This window comes from Anopheles coluzzii, chromosome 2 (genome assembly GCF_943734685.1).
Source record: "Anopheles coluzzii chromosome 2, AcolN3, whole genome shotgun sequence".
Classification (NCBI taxonomy): Eukaryota; Metazoa; Arthropoda; class Insecta; order Diptera; family Culicidae; genus Anopheles; species Anopheles coluzzii.
The window spans coordinates 40,162,154-40,175,881 of NC_064670.1; the positions used below are offsets into that span (position 1 = coordinate 40,162,154).

Consider the following 13,728-nt stretch of genomic DNA (forward strand, 5'->3'; position numbering starts at 1 on the left):
CAGGACATACATGTAGAGCTTCGAAAGAAGCGCAGGCGAGTCGATCCGATTGTCAAGAAGTCCCGCGACAAACAGCTTCTGAGCGTTCGACAAGTTGGAGGTAATAGCATCCGTTTGAAATCCGAGGCAAAAATATCATAAATAGCGGACGGATTGTTGCCATTGCGCCCGTTGTAACTGATGGAGCTAGGAAAACCAGAAGATTTCCGACAATTGTTGGCGAAGTTCCATAGAACACGAGAATTACCACGGTAGCGCAAAACTGTACGCCCTACATGCCCCAAGTAGCGGAACCTGTTATAGCACCGAAGTTTTAATAAACGAACTCTTGTTATTTTCCGTATAGGTTGAGCGCTTGAGTCGTTTAGAACACGTTTAGTGGTCGTTTAGTGGAGTTGTTGCACTTGGGTTGGGTCGGAAACAGACTGCATTTCAAAAGAGACGTTATAAACGCTGTGATTAATTATGTGGAATTAACTGGCTGACTAAATTTGCTTCTTGTGGACTCTGTCGGCATTGAATATTGAATTTAAATGATATTTTTATTTTTTTAGTTCTAAAAATACATCAATTTGAGATTCACCCTGTGCTGCAAAAGGAGCTGTCACCTCAAACATCAGGCGTGTCAAACTTTTCACAAGTTGTTTGAAAAAAAGCTCCCAATTACGATACATTATTCAATGAAAACAGGTAAAGTCATATCACTATCTTATCACAATTGATTTTTACACTCTTGTTTGAATATCTAGTGTCTGTTTTAAGAAAATTCATTGATTCAACGTCGAAAACAAGTTCTGGCAGTGCTGCCAGAGCTATAGGTTTCGATGGACTATGGGATATAAATAGATGTGTTTGCCCTCTGCTTTGAAATAAGCATTTAGACTGAAATTCGTTTAATTACTCCATTTTGCATTGTCCTATACTTTAACCTCTATTATGAAAATAACTCATATCACAATTCTTACTGAATGTGTTTTCTAGATATTTATTGATTCGTAGACATAGTTTATCGTTATTTGCTTTTATGCCGCTGTATCAGCTGCACTCGTCCCACAGTGCAATCGAATCGGGCTGCTGCTTCGTTTGCCCTTCATTCCGTCGTCAGTTTACAACAACGTATCGTTCACGCTCGATGCGGCGTGCACGCTCACTTCTTCTGTTTTCCGTTGTGTAGATCGCAATAGTTCACCCTAAACTCGTCTAATTTGCTGCATTATTTTGGATACTGCATGTTTTGCGTAGTGGTGTTAATGTCTGCGTGTTGATGCCGTTGCGCGCCAAAATCAAACGATCATGTGCGGAGACAGCTGAAAGCTAATCGTTTTTGGTAAACAAAACAGTGCACGCAGCTGAGTGTTTGTTTGACCCGTTTCGAATTTGTACAAAGGTAAAATAAGCCGCTGAATTTATGTGCATTGTTTGCCAGTGTGCGCTAATCATTGCGTCTAGTGAAAATATAACCCCCGCGGGCTTGGATGAAAGCAATCAATGCCACCATTTTTTCCCGTAGCAACCGCATCGTCGACGTCGTCGTTCCCTTTCTCGCAATGAAAGCCGGCGTCACTCACACACACGGATCATAAGCTTGTGTCATCATAATCAGTTTTGAAGTGACCGATTATTACGCATCTTCTTCCCTTCCGCAGCGCAACGGTTAGAAGTGTGTAAGGAAGAAGGAATTAAGAGTAGAAGAAGCCTTTTCTTTTCGATTCGTCCCGGAAGCGTGCCCACCTGCACGTTGCCCGATCGTGGGTTAAATCGTGATTTTTTTTTTCTTCTAGATCTGGAGTTTAGAATTACTCCGGGTTGCGTGTGTGTGTCGTGAAGATCGTGTGAGTGTGTGCATTTGTTGTGTGGCCGTCTCCGTCTCCAGATTAGCGATTGGGGCGAGATCGGTTCGATACCATCGGTGCAGTGAAAATAGTTAATGTTTTGTGTAAGCGCGAATGCTCGAAAAGTCACGGTCGCGCACCAACACGTTGTGCCGTACGTAGGTGAAGGTTAAATTTGTTAACATTAAACATCAACGCATCAACGACGCGGATCGAAGCGAAGAAAAGGCCAACCTAATTCCAGGTCCCGGCTGTGATCGAAAATATAACGCAACAGCAGCAGCAGCAGCAGCAGCAGCAGCAGAGAAAGCCTTTCTTTCTTATCTTTCCACACACTTGCCACTCGATCGGATTGGTGGAATTGAGGTTTGCGGAGCGCAATCAAGTGGCCCGAACTTTTCACCCGCTCCGGATAGATCCGATCGATTGGCCGTGTTTTACATTACCCCCTCCCCATGTTCTGCGCATTTGAAAACATCCCGTAAGTATGCACCCACCCTGTATTGTGTGAACATGATAGTGAAGATGACGGTAGTTGATTTGTGATGTTGTCAGTTGCGCTCCAGCGTATCCATCTTTTTATGCCATTTACCTTTAATTCTAGAGACGTGCGTGTGCACTTGCAATTTGTAGCCTGCTGCTGGAGGTGGATAATTAAAGGGCTCTTCGAACATGAGCAGAGCGAAAAGGAAAGCGGGGTTGAAATGCAAACCTCTCCAATGCTGTCGTACTGCTAGGCAAGAATCCGTTCCAATGTCTACTCCGTTACAGCTAACGGTTGTCAATGTTCGGCGACAACATCATCATTATGTGGATGCGTTATTTTATTTCGCGTTTCTCTGGCGTCTTGCTCGATGTAGCGTGTGTCACTTGCACTACATCCGGAGCTGCAGCGAGGAAGAAGTATCATCGCTTCACCTAACGATGACTGCTAACTGTCATTGCGAACAGTCCCCCTTTTCCCTCCCTCGCTCTAAGCACAGTGCTTCGGACAATGAACCTTGTTCTCGTTCTGTGCATCCCAAAAACAGCACAAACGCCATTCATTCATTCCTCGGTCAGGCGTTCCACGTACATCGCTCATGTTGGTGTGTTTATTTGCCTTTTTTGCAATTAGCGCTCTCTATGGATGGGAGGGAGCCATTAATTAGTATCTACCAAGTGGATACGCGCAAGGTTTATTTGTTTAAACCGGCAGAAGATTTACATTCGTGCTGGGAGCGCTCGTGCTTTATGGGGGAAAAAGCTTGCTACAACGTGCCACTGATGTCAGCGGAGGAAGATCTGTTAAGAAAGATCCTGTTATGAGTGAGTCGGCAGGATGACATCAGCACTGGGGCAGGGTCGTGCATCCTTTTTGCGCAACGCCTTAACAAATCGATGAGCTCATGCAGCTCGCCAGCCATCAGCAGGGGAATGAGTTACTGATGAAGCTATTGCGCCTGACCTCTCTTTATCAATGCATCGTTAACCGACCGTGATGAGGCACGAACGGGAGGCACAATTTTCTACTGCACCAATTACACAGACACAAACCAGCTTGATTCGATTGATCAAAGTGGATCGATATTCAAATTATTCCACATGTTAAATGACACCTATTTAAATGAAGCTTTGTTGGTCGTTCTAGATTGAGATCCATCCAGAACCACTTCCCCGGTCAGCTGATCACTGTGCACTGTGCCTGTAGCTGTAGCTGCAGTTTGCAATTTGCATGATTTGGCGTTGCACAATGGTGCGTTGTTATTGTTGTACCTTCGCCTGCAGTCATCGCCGATGTGTCAGTGTCATTAGTTGGCATCGTTTGCATCATTGCGCCTGCACACACGGGTGTGCCGGGCTAGTGTGGGGTTGTGTGGCTTTTGAAGCTGACACCTCTCTAGCCTGGAAGGCTTTTCTGTCCGCTTCTGTTTCGCATGCTAATGCAGGTTGCATAAATCGCACCACCGATAAGCTCGTGAGTGTACGGACCACCAGACCGGCTTGCGTATTACGCGGCGCACTACCACGCGGTTGCCGCACGTGAAGCAGTGCACTTGTTTGTGCGTAAGACGGTCGTTCCTTTTGCACGATGGCGAAACCAAACCAAACAACGATCGATCGCATGATATCTAGCGAACGAAATACATCCTTGATCGGCAATGGTTTGGCCTAAAGAAGTTTATAAATGGCAGTATAAAAAGTGCATCCATCCCTCACTCAAGGTCGATTAGCTGCTCGTGTGGGAATTCCGACGTTCGAGCTCAACACGGTAATTTTCGAGCTGCTGGTATTTTTCAACCGCAAAAATCACTCAATTTTCGTGCCGCTAAAGTTTGCGTCATCGTAACCGTTGATTCCCCCCCTCGTGAGCGGAACACGGTGAGCATCCGAAATGCATAATCACATGATTCGTCACAAACGTCGTCCATCTTGGTCGTCTTGCCGTTGGCGCTTGCTAACCGTTTTGCCATGCTGAACGTGCGCACTCTTCCCTTCCTTGTTTTTGAAGGGTGCAATTTTATGCAAATTTTTATCGGTCACTGTTCTGACCTTGAAGGACGAAGAGAATCTCGTTTTGTGTACCTGTGTATGTATGTGTTAAACCGGGGAGAGCGTTTACATTAGACTGAAGAAGGGAAATTTCCTTTTTTTACATCTTTAAGGGCATCAAATGTGGTAAAATCGAGAGTTATGATGTGAAATTTAAGAGTTAATTCATTGCAAGTTGTTGAATAATTCTTCCAGCATTTTTTTTTTTTGTGTGAAAATTGGAGTTCGTTTTTATTGTGAGTTATTTTAATCTATTTGCAAAAAAATGGATATTCCTTGTTGTAACTTTCATTTGATTTAACGTTTTCTTAGCCTGGAATTCATTCAATTCACCACCAATTTTGCGGGAAGGCCACCAGGGAGTTTGCATTGTAAACCGGTTACCAGATTGTTTAATTGTGTTTTAAAATATTTAATTTTGCACATTTCGGGACAGCCTTTGTGTACAACAGCAGTGTGGCATTTATTTTAGTTTCCACTTCCAGCTCCAGCCGCGTCCTTTAGTGTATCCAACAGGTTCATCGGGCATTCTGGCAGAGGGTTTGAAAAACAAAAATATAGCAAAGTCCCAACCCGAACATGAAACTCACTCGCCGAGCGAACAGCCTCGCATGTAATTAAATCGTTTTCTGGCTTTATGCTTGCACACTTTTACGACCAGCAACCTTGAGTGTGGTTTCTCCATCGTTTGGAATTGTTGGAGAGATGCTTTTTTTATTATTAAATTATTTTCAACCGGACATAACACACTGGTGAAGTGATTTTGGGCAGCATTTCTTCTCCGTCTTTCTTTTTTCGACGCCACGTCGCGGCGGTGCACTTACAGTTTTCACTTACTGTTCCAAACAGTTCCTTGCCATTGCGCTTGAACCTTAAAGGGTCTCTGGGTGGCCTTTCGGGGTGGTTTTGCTGTAGTGCCTTTGTTGTTGTTTTTTTATTTTAGTGTTCGTCAACGCTGGCCTTCGCTGATGTGTGGCCCTGCCCCTGGCTGTGGCAGGTTGTTTATGCGATGCGGTCGCCAACCATCATTTTGTTGGAAGAAATGTTGCTGAATCTTCACTAAATGAGTTGTACTTGATGCGAGTTGCTTTGGTGTAATGCTTCCATTGGTTTTTATTAGAATTAAATTTTAAAAAGGGAATTAGATTTTTTTGATATATTTATTTAACTAAACTATTTTGCCTGTGTGTATGCTGCAGCTTAGGAATTCCCTGGGATTAGATGTTTCCCCCCCAAAACGCAGCAAAAAGTTGCCTAATTTGGTTATCAATTGTGCAAACCTGGCCTGCCTCATAAAATCATTTGACGAACGATCGGTCACCACGATCCCACCAGAGACGGGGCCGAAAGATTGCACCGACCAGCGTCTGAACCAGAGTCAGCTCGTGAGAAAGATCCGGTGGAAATTTCATCGACATAACATGGTTATGGCGAGCGTTAGCGAGCTTGCGCTTCTTTTCCTTTGCCCGTTTTTGCGCATAATTTTGTATAAACCTGAAAAGCGAAACCATTCCCGCTTCACTGTGCATTACGTAATCAGGCCTTTATCTGTTGAGCGATAAGGCAGAAAAGGGTGGTGGTGGTGCCTGCGAAACAACGCCACAGATGAGCGAAAAAAGGAGTGCATTGATCGATTAAAGTAAAAATAAAAATTAACATGGGCCAGATTATTCGCGTCTAATCGCATTTTGCCCGCCCGAATGGAATATTTGTTGATATGTTAATCTAATTGGCAGTCATAAAATACCTTTTTTCCAAATTATTTGATTGTTTTTATTCGCTACAGCGCGTGTGTGTACGTTTGTATATAGAACCTCACGGCCGCACTTACTTCAACACTCCCTCAACTACTTTCACGTGTTGCAGCCCCTAAAATTATTCGTCAATGTGTGTGTATGGGCTGTCATAAAAGTAAGAGTGCGACTAAAAGAGACGAAAAAAAAACAAGTCCGATTCGCAAAAGTGATTGGATCAGGTGTAATTGGAGCAACATTGTTTTTTTTTTCTTATGCTCGACGTTTCGCGGTTTTGCGACGGTCGTAATGCTCGTTCGCCCTTCCCGGGGTGTCTCCGACATCTGTAGTGAGAGTGAGCCATTTCGGCACAAACGGACAGAGCGCAGCGCAATCTTCCACCATCACTCGACCTCGGGGAACACCTGTGCAAAGGAACGCGCACTTCGCTGCAGATGTATGTTGGCCGTGGCTCAACGGTGTGCAAAAAGATAACAGAATCCTGATCCTGAAATAAAATTTTGAAACCGTCATACATACACGTACACACGCACATGAACGGCTCAAAAATTAATATTCTTCATGTAACGCGCAATCCGATTTTCGATCTGAAGCGTAATGTACAAGCATCATGAGCGGGCTGGTATTTCATTTTTTCTTCTTTTTTCGGGTTTCGGCGACTTTCGAATGCTCAGTGGCCGGGTTTCGCTCCTCCAGCGCAAGCAAATCACAACCACAGTGGGTAGGACACGGATGGTAGAGAGATAGAGACTGAAAGCGATTGCCCTGTTAAGGCCGTCGTGCTTGTGTTGTGTTCTTTTATGCTAGGTTGAACAAGTGTTCAAAAATCCCCGTTATGACAGCGCCCGAAGAGTTTCTTGGCTGGCTGTTTTTGGTGTTATTCCGTTCCACCACCACCATCGCCTTTTTCGGTGATATTTTCTTGGCGATTGTAGTGCGGGTAATTGTTCCGCCGAACAATTTAAGCTTTCTGTTCGGTACGGGTGTGTGACATCCTTGCAAAAGCAATAATAAAAAGGAAAGAGAAACACATCCCTTTGATCGCGCCCAGCAGGCATGATTATTGCGTGTGTTGTGTCGCTCTTGATGGCGCTGGATGTGTGTCTTTGTGTGCAAGTATGATGGGCAGTAATAATTTTCAATCAGAAAACATTTAGCAGCGCTCCGCTTATCGCGTTTCTGCGAGGAAAAGGTGTCGGCCAAATAAAACATTAACATGGGTGGTGCGTTTTTCGAATATTAATTTCAATTTGGCGATGGTTTTGTTTGCATGCAAAGAGATAAACAATAAAATATATTACCATATGGTAAGAGTGGTGCTATGTGTGCTGCTCGGTATGGGCCTTTGACATACTTAAAACAGTGTGTGTGTGTGTCTGTGTTGCATGTATAAAATTGTTTATTTTTTGAACAAACACAGTCCTCTCCACAAAACATCTTTACGACAATGAAGGGAAGAAAATTGCTGTCCCCAGCATGATGAATCGAAAGGGGAACCGGTTCTGATCTGCTGTGTTTTATTTTGTATTCACACAATTTCATCTCCAAAATCTCCCGTGTCCCATGTGCGTAGTCATCAGCATCGTTGTACGTAAAATGATCCGCGAACGATCAAGCGAAAGCACACGAATAATGTTGAACAGTTTTTGCACCCTTGGTGTGGTCTGGTCGGACTGTCGAGGGAAAGGTTGTGGTAGCGCAGGGAGAGAAGGATGGGTGGTTCAATAGAAGATGAACGAATGTTGAACGGTTCTCCCGCTGCTGCTGGATTAAAGGTTGATAAATAAATTGCCTGTCTAAGTCCTTCTGAAGGTCAATGTCTGACGAGTTGGTGGGGATGATGGAGCGATGGATTTGTTGTTTCGTTTGTGCAACTTCACTGTAACCAGCTGACGAAGATTCTTCTGGTAGAGGGATTGAAAAAAAACAGGACACAGTGCTAGCGTCGAACTCGATCCGTTTGCTTCCAAGGGAGGCTTGATCGAGTAATTGGCATTAAATAAATAAATAAATATATAAATATTAGTCTCACTTGACTGTATTGTACCTCATTACAGGGTTTTCCAGAGGTTCTCATAGTTGTGGGACACTTCCTCAACTCTTTCTTACGGGAAGTGAACTTCATATGATGGAAATTGGAGTCTATGGCACCCTTTTTGGACAGGCTCCTTGGTAATTGCTATTGGATTTGTCCAACAAGGATGATATAGAGTCCAATTCCCATTACATTAAGTTCATTTCACTTAATAAAGAGTCAATAAAGTGTCCCACAGCTATGAGAACTCCTAGAAAACCCTGTTTCGGAGCTTAATTTTTTGCTTTTTTAATTAAACTTTACAATAATTGGCCAATTTGGTGTCCAATTTGCGACCAGAAGAATTTTGGGGTGCCTGGCTACACCAATACAAACACATACCTACATACCGACACACCGCACTTGACCTCCGGACAACACGGACCAGTGACCGAATGATCTATTCCGTGCCGGCGCGGCGGAATGCGTTTACATTGTGATGTATCTTTTTCGATCTGACCAACGCTCTGTGACCGATTGCCTTAAGCTGAGTGCGAAGCAGTTGGTCTGACTGCATAAATATTATTACCGCTACCATCATCCCCCGCAATCCGCGGGAAGCGCATGTGTGTGTGTTGCTAGCATCGGATTTACCGCCCAATCGGTCTGTGACTTGAATTGGTAATGTAATTCAATTCCGCTGACACAACCCGGCACGCTCATAGTGGCTAAGACCTTCGGTGTGAGCACGAACCAAACGCCGTCTTGGCCACGGCTCCATGCGAGTGTGTGAGCTCAAGGTCAGCAGATGAGGTGACGAAGTTCAAACATCCTGCTCCTCCTTCCCTCCGCTAAAATCGCCCCAGGATTCCGGAATTGCAACTATTTGTCCGACCGGATTGGCAGAAAAATTAAATTTACCAATTTATGCGCCGCCCCGTTTTGCTCAACGCACACGTGAGTGAGCGATCCGTTGCCGTGAGTGCAGCGGTGCGTTACACGACGCTAAAGATGACGAGTGCCGCTCCACCACAGCGCCCCGGTGATGGTGATGCTAAGAAGAGAGAAACATTGCATAATGTGTGCCGATGATGTTGGACGACCTGCTGCTGCGGGTGCTGCTCTGCTACCTTAGACTGATTTGCTAATGAATGGTGTAGGTGAAGGACCCGTGACGCGGCTGGGCATGATTTAGACTCTTGCATAACCTAGCTCCACTAACTCCGACCGATTATCTGTGTCAAGTAGTCGTAGTAGTAACACTGGGAGGCAGAGTGTTCTGACGGTGATGATGCTCCCCGAGATGGCTGGATCCGTAAGGTGTGACTTGTACGCTCTCGCCACTAACAGAGGGCAATGATGTACGGCGCTGGTCGAGGAGTGAGTTTTTATTGATCCATTGTTCTCGGGCGTATGGTGGGTGGGTGTACATCCGGAACAGTTGGAGGTGCTGATTGGTGAAACAAATCAACGAACCCTTCCATGGACGCTCCAAGATGCTTCCCTCCGAGCCGAGCACAGCGGGGTAGCAACGGTGTTGGTATCCTCGGTTGGGCAACAACTGGTCACTGGTACCGCTGCCGCCGCCCTGCCGAGTTTCGCAAAGCTTTAGCGGCAATATCATTTCTTCTTCAGGGGGTGGTTATGCTTGTTTTTGGTCGGTTGGTGGTGTTTGAATTTTAGATCAGCTTCCGGCGCAGGCAGAATTAATTGTGCTGTATCTTGGATGTGTGCGGGTGTCTGGCCTCGGTATGAGCCCACCGCATCAGGTGTGGGCAGGTTAGTTTTTTGTTGGTTTTGGTGCAAAATTCTTACGAAAACAACCGGAGATGCTTTGGTTTTATTATTATTATTTTTTGCGTTTTCTGTAACTTGCTTTGGATTTGTTTTGTTACTGCTCAAGGTCTTTGTTTTTGTGTGTTATGCTTCTTTTACTAACGTTTGCTTACAATTATTGGATTTTTTGTAACCGTTTTCGAGTCTTGTGTGTAAATAATTCTCTAGGAGTTCGTTACATGATAACCTATTGAAACCCAAAGATTGTTAATGCTGAATGATGGTTTTATAATTTTACAGTGTGTCATCAACATGTGTGCACTTAAAACTCAACTTTGTAGCAATAGAATGAACGTTAAGATAAAACTTAGATAGAGCCAAGGGGCAGTTAATTAAATTCATGCGCATTTCTTCTCCGAACACGGCTCGGCCGTCCATTATATGTGTGCCATTCGGGCGTTTGCCGCGCAGACGCTCACCTTTATTTTACGATTGACAGCGCTTGTAGCAAATTACGGCCATCAGAGATGTGTCATCGTGCGGTTTTTTGGGGAAGACGAAAGCTCTTCCCTTCCAGCACGCCAATGAAACGCTTTTCACGTTTATCGGCAAGAATTTCTGTCTTCGCATGATCATCCATCGCTTTATTTAGCGGATAACTATACTTCCGACGTACCGTTAGCTTTTAGTTCGTAAGATTCGAGACCATCGGCTACGGCGACGACGATGACCGCACTGTGTGTTGTTGCACCTTTGGGGCTGTGTAATTCGTTCTTTGTGCCTCTTCGCATACATCCAGCCGCAATCAGCATCGCTTACCATCGCGTTGAACCAAAAACCCCATCCCCACAGCTCCAGCTGACCTGAACTGCCGTTGTGTGGAGTGTCTTTATCTTGAGAAGAAACGATAGAAGAGAATTCTTCGCTCAACTCGAAGACTGTTGAACCAAGTCTGGGGAATCCACACCACCGGAGAGACCCTGCTGGCTTTCTTCGAGTGTGCAAACGGCATACGCAGAATGGCGCGGAAAATACACGCGGACCAAATGAAGCATACCTCATCGTTTCGGAGACTTATTGACGTTTTTGGTTTGTGAAATTTCATGCTTTTTAAGCGCGATGAGCTCTGGTGGGAGCTGAGGAATCTTCATCCGAGGATGAAAGAATTGGAAAGGTGCAGGTTTTTCGGTGAATTCCACCCGCGAAGCAACGGTGTCTGTTGTCCACGATCCCCCAGGGGAGCCATGTTTTAATTTGCAACCTGACCCCAGGAGGTCTAGCTAAGAGCTGCGATGCGAGAACCGAATTGCCGTCAAGGTTGCACGGTGGTACACAAGACTCCCCGCGGTGTACAGAGAGCAAGACATCCGAATTGAACCGAAACGACATTTGATGTTGCCAAAGTTTTCACCATTGGTTGGGCATTGAAATTTTTACAGAAGCAGAAAGGTTCAAGTTTAAAATAAATGGATCAGGACTTCAGGTGTTGTAGGTGCACATTTGAATATTTATTTAGTACTAGCTGGCCCGACAAACTTAGTTATTTAAAAAAAAATTAAAATATTCCATTATTGATTTGTTACTTGGGATAGTTGTATCGTTCCCGTATCCCCTCAGGATCCGACCATCGACTGTAAACCGCCAGGCACCTCACACCAAGTGTCAAAGTGCCGTATACAACGCAACAACAATCCTGCTCTTTGTATGGGAGTTAGAACATCATTATTAAATTAAGTTTAGTGCAACATCTGAACGATTTTTAAGTCTTAAAACCTATTCTCATACCACCATAAGGTGTGTGCAAAGTTTCGTTGAAAATGATCCAGCCGTTTCGGAGGTAGCTCGCAACAAACACCGTGACACGAGATTTTTATATATATAGATTATGTTTTGAGTTTTATTTTTACAAAATAATTTGTTTATGTTCTCAGCTCCTCTGAGGTTTATTGTTAGTCGAAATGATCGTGAACAGATAAATTCAAGAGGCTTTACAAATACTTTAGATGTTTGAACATCCTTTTAGGGTTCACTTTTACAACCTTCATTAGCCCCTTTTAACGATTTTACAGTAAACTGATAACAGAGGTTAATGTACTCAAGATTAATAGATCTAGCTATTCAATAAGTTGTTCCCGACGACCGGCCGATCGATCCATTGGGAACCGAGGAACGTAAATCGATTGGTTTGCCATAATTGCTTGCTGTTTGCTGTCGATTAGCAAGCTCTTGTTCCGAGCGGGTGTGATGCACATGCACCAGGCGCTCAATTTATTACCCCAAGGTTGATTGGTGGCGAAGGTCAGACCACACGATAGCAAATCACCATTGCTCAAGAATGTTTCGTTCGGTGGTTTAATGGTTCCCCAATGGCTGGATATTGCGAGGAACTTTCTCTCATCAGGATTTATGTGCGGTTACGGTGGTGGTGATGTTGATGGGGATACCGAAAAGAGCGCTTGGCATTTCCGCCCGAGGAGAGCGTGACCGTCAGCGAAGGAAGGTGTAAATCACCCCAAATTCGTTGAAAATCTCAGAAACTGTCAGTCCACTCACATAGTACGATTGCAGAAGAGTGAAGAGTGTTCTCTGCAGGCGTTTCTGCAGTTCCTGCCTGTATCATTGTTGCAAAAGCGGCTGGAACGGAAAAGAAATCCCCATTTGCAAACGCCCGTATTCAAGTTCACCTTCCTTTTACCATTGCTGATTGACACTGGTTTTATTAGCCGTTCATTTCTTCCTATGGCCAGAGTACAAGGTGTCGGGAAGAATGTTTATCCGTTTGGGAAAGGTTCACTTCCTCTGTTGGTGCGGTTGCGACACAGCAAGCGTGTGGTTGCGAAGATAACGTTTCGACCAATTCCGGCAGCCCCATCACAAACTGCCTGCTACTGCCTACTTCCAGCGAAGCTAAAACTGGTGTGTTGGTGGCAAGAACAGCTTTATAAACACACTGGTTTCCTATCACTGTCCGAGTGTTTTGCAAGACGGTTTGGTTCGCCCGTGTCCCCAAGGTCGTACTACAACCGCTCCGCCGGTGGTTTTTGTTCGCGGCAAGGTTCTTGCGGACGGTGCAGCAATTTGCATACAGACCCTGCCTGCAACCCTAAAAGAAACCGGAGCACACAATTTAAATTGCACCCGCCCGGCAAACCGGTGATCTTGATGAGATCGTGGGTCGTGTTCGGTCTATGCGCACACCTGCACGGCGCGGCTCCATTTGGTTAGATTGCGTGGGAATTTTCTTGTATTTGATGTGTGCCTGTGTGTGTGTGTGTGTGTGTGGCTGTTTATTTATGGCGTCTTGTATCGGGCAAGATTTTGTGAGCCCGTGTGTCAGTCACGAAACACGAGAATCCCGTTTGATGAAGCCTTTTTTCCCCGTCAAGTGCAGTGTTCCGGTCTCACGCGCAACACCCCCTCGGACGACGATGCTAATTGCCAGGCGTCAAGATTAGACAGAGAGTTGATGGAACGGAGTAAGTCGAGAGAGGGCACGTCAAGAGTCTGCACTGGCGATGGTCAGCAGAGAGCGGAGCCCGTAAGGAGCCCACGCAATGCCCACTTGTCGTCCGCAGACATGCTGAAATGGGGCTTCAGTTTTGACGACACGATGGAGCCTTTACAATCATCAAGAGTTCTTGAACAAAACTTTCATTTTCTCCCCGATCGCTCTCCGTTGAGATGATGTTAGCACAATGTTTTTTTTTTCGGGACACAACACCCCCATCTTCACACGGGAAACACCGCATGAAGAGCACCTCCTCCTCCCTAAATGCACCAGCGTTTGTAGTTGTAGGCTGCGGTTTCTGTGGCTTACCAG

The 13,728-nt window shown here is 45.1% G+C and overlaps 1 protein-coding gene across 4 annotated transcripts in view; it reads left to right on the forward strand.

Annotated features, from left to right (window-relative positions):
* Positions 1-1,097: 1,097 nt before the first annotated feature.
* The window catches only part of LOC120951987 (uncharacterized), a 64,897-nt gene continuing 52,266 nt past the window's right edge, over positions 1,098-13,728 (forward strand). The window contains exons 1-2 of one of the 4 annotated variants that reach the window (XM_040371025.2): positions 1,098-1,387; positions 1,511-2,313. The gene's annotated coding sequence lies outside the window, so the exon portion shown is untranslated. Of the gene's footprint in view, positions 2,314-13,728 lie in introns of all 4 variants that reach the window. The other 3 variants (XM_040371026.2, XM_040371027.2, XM_049607388.1) reach the window with 3 other exon arrangements.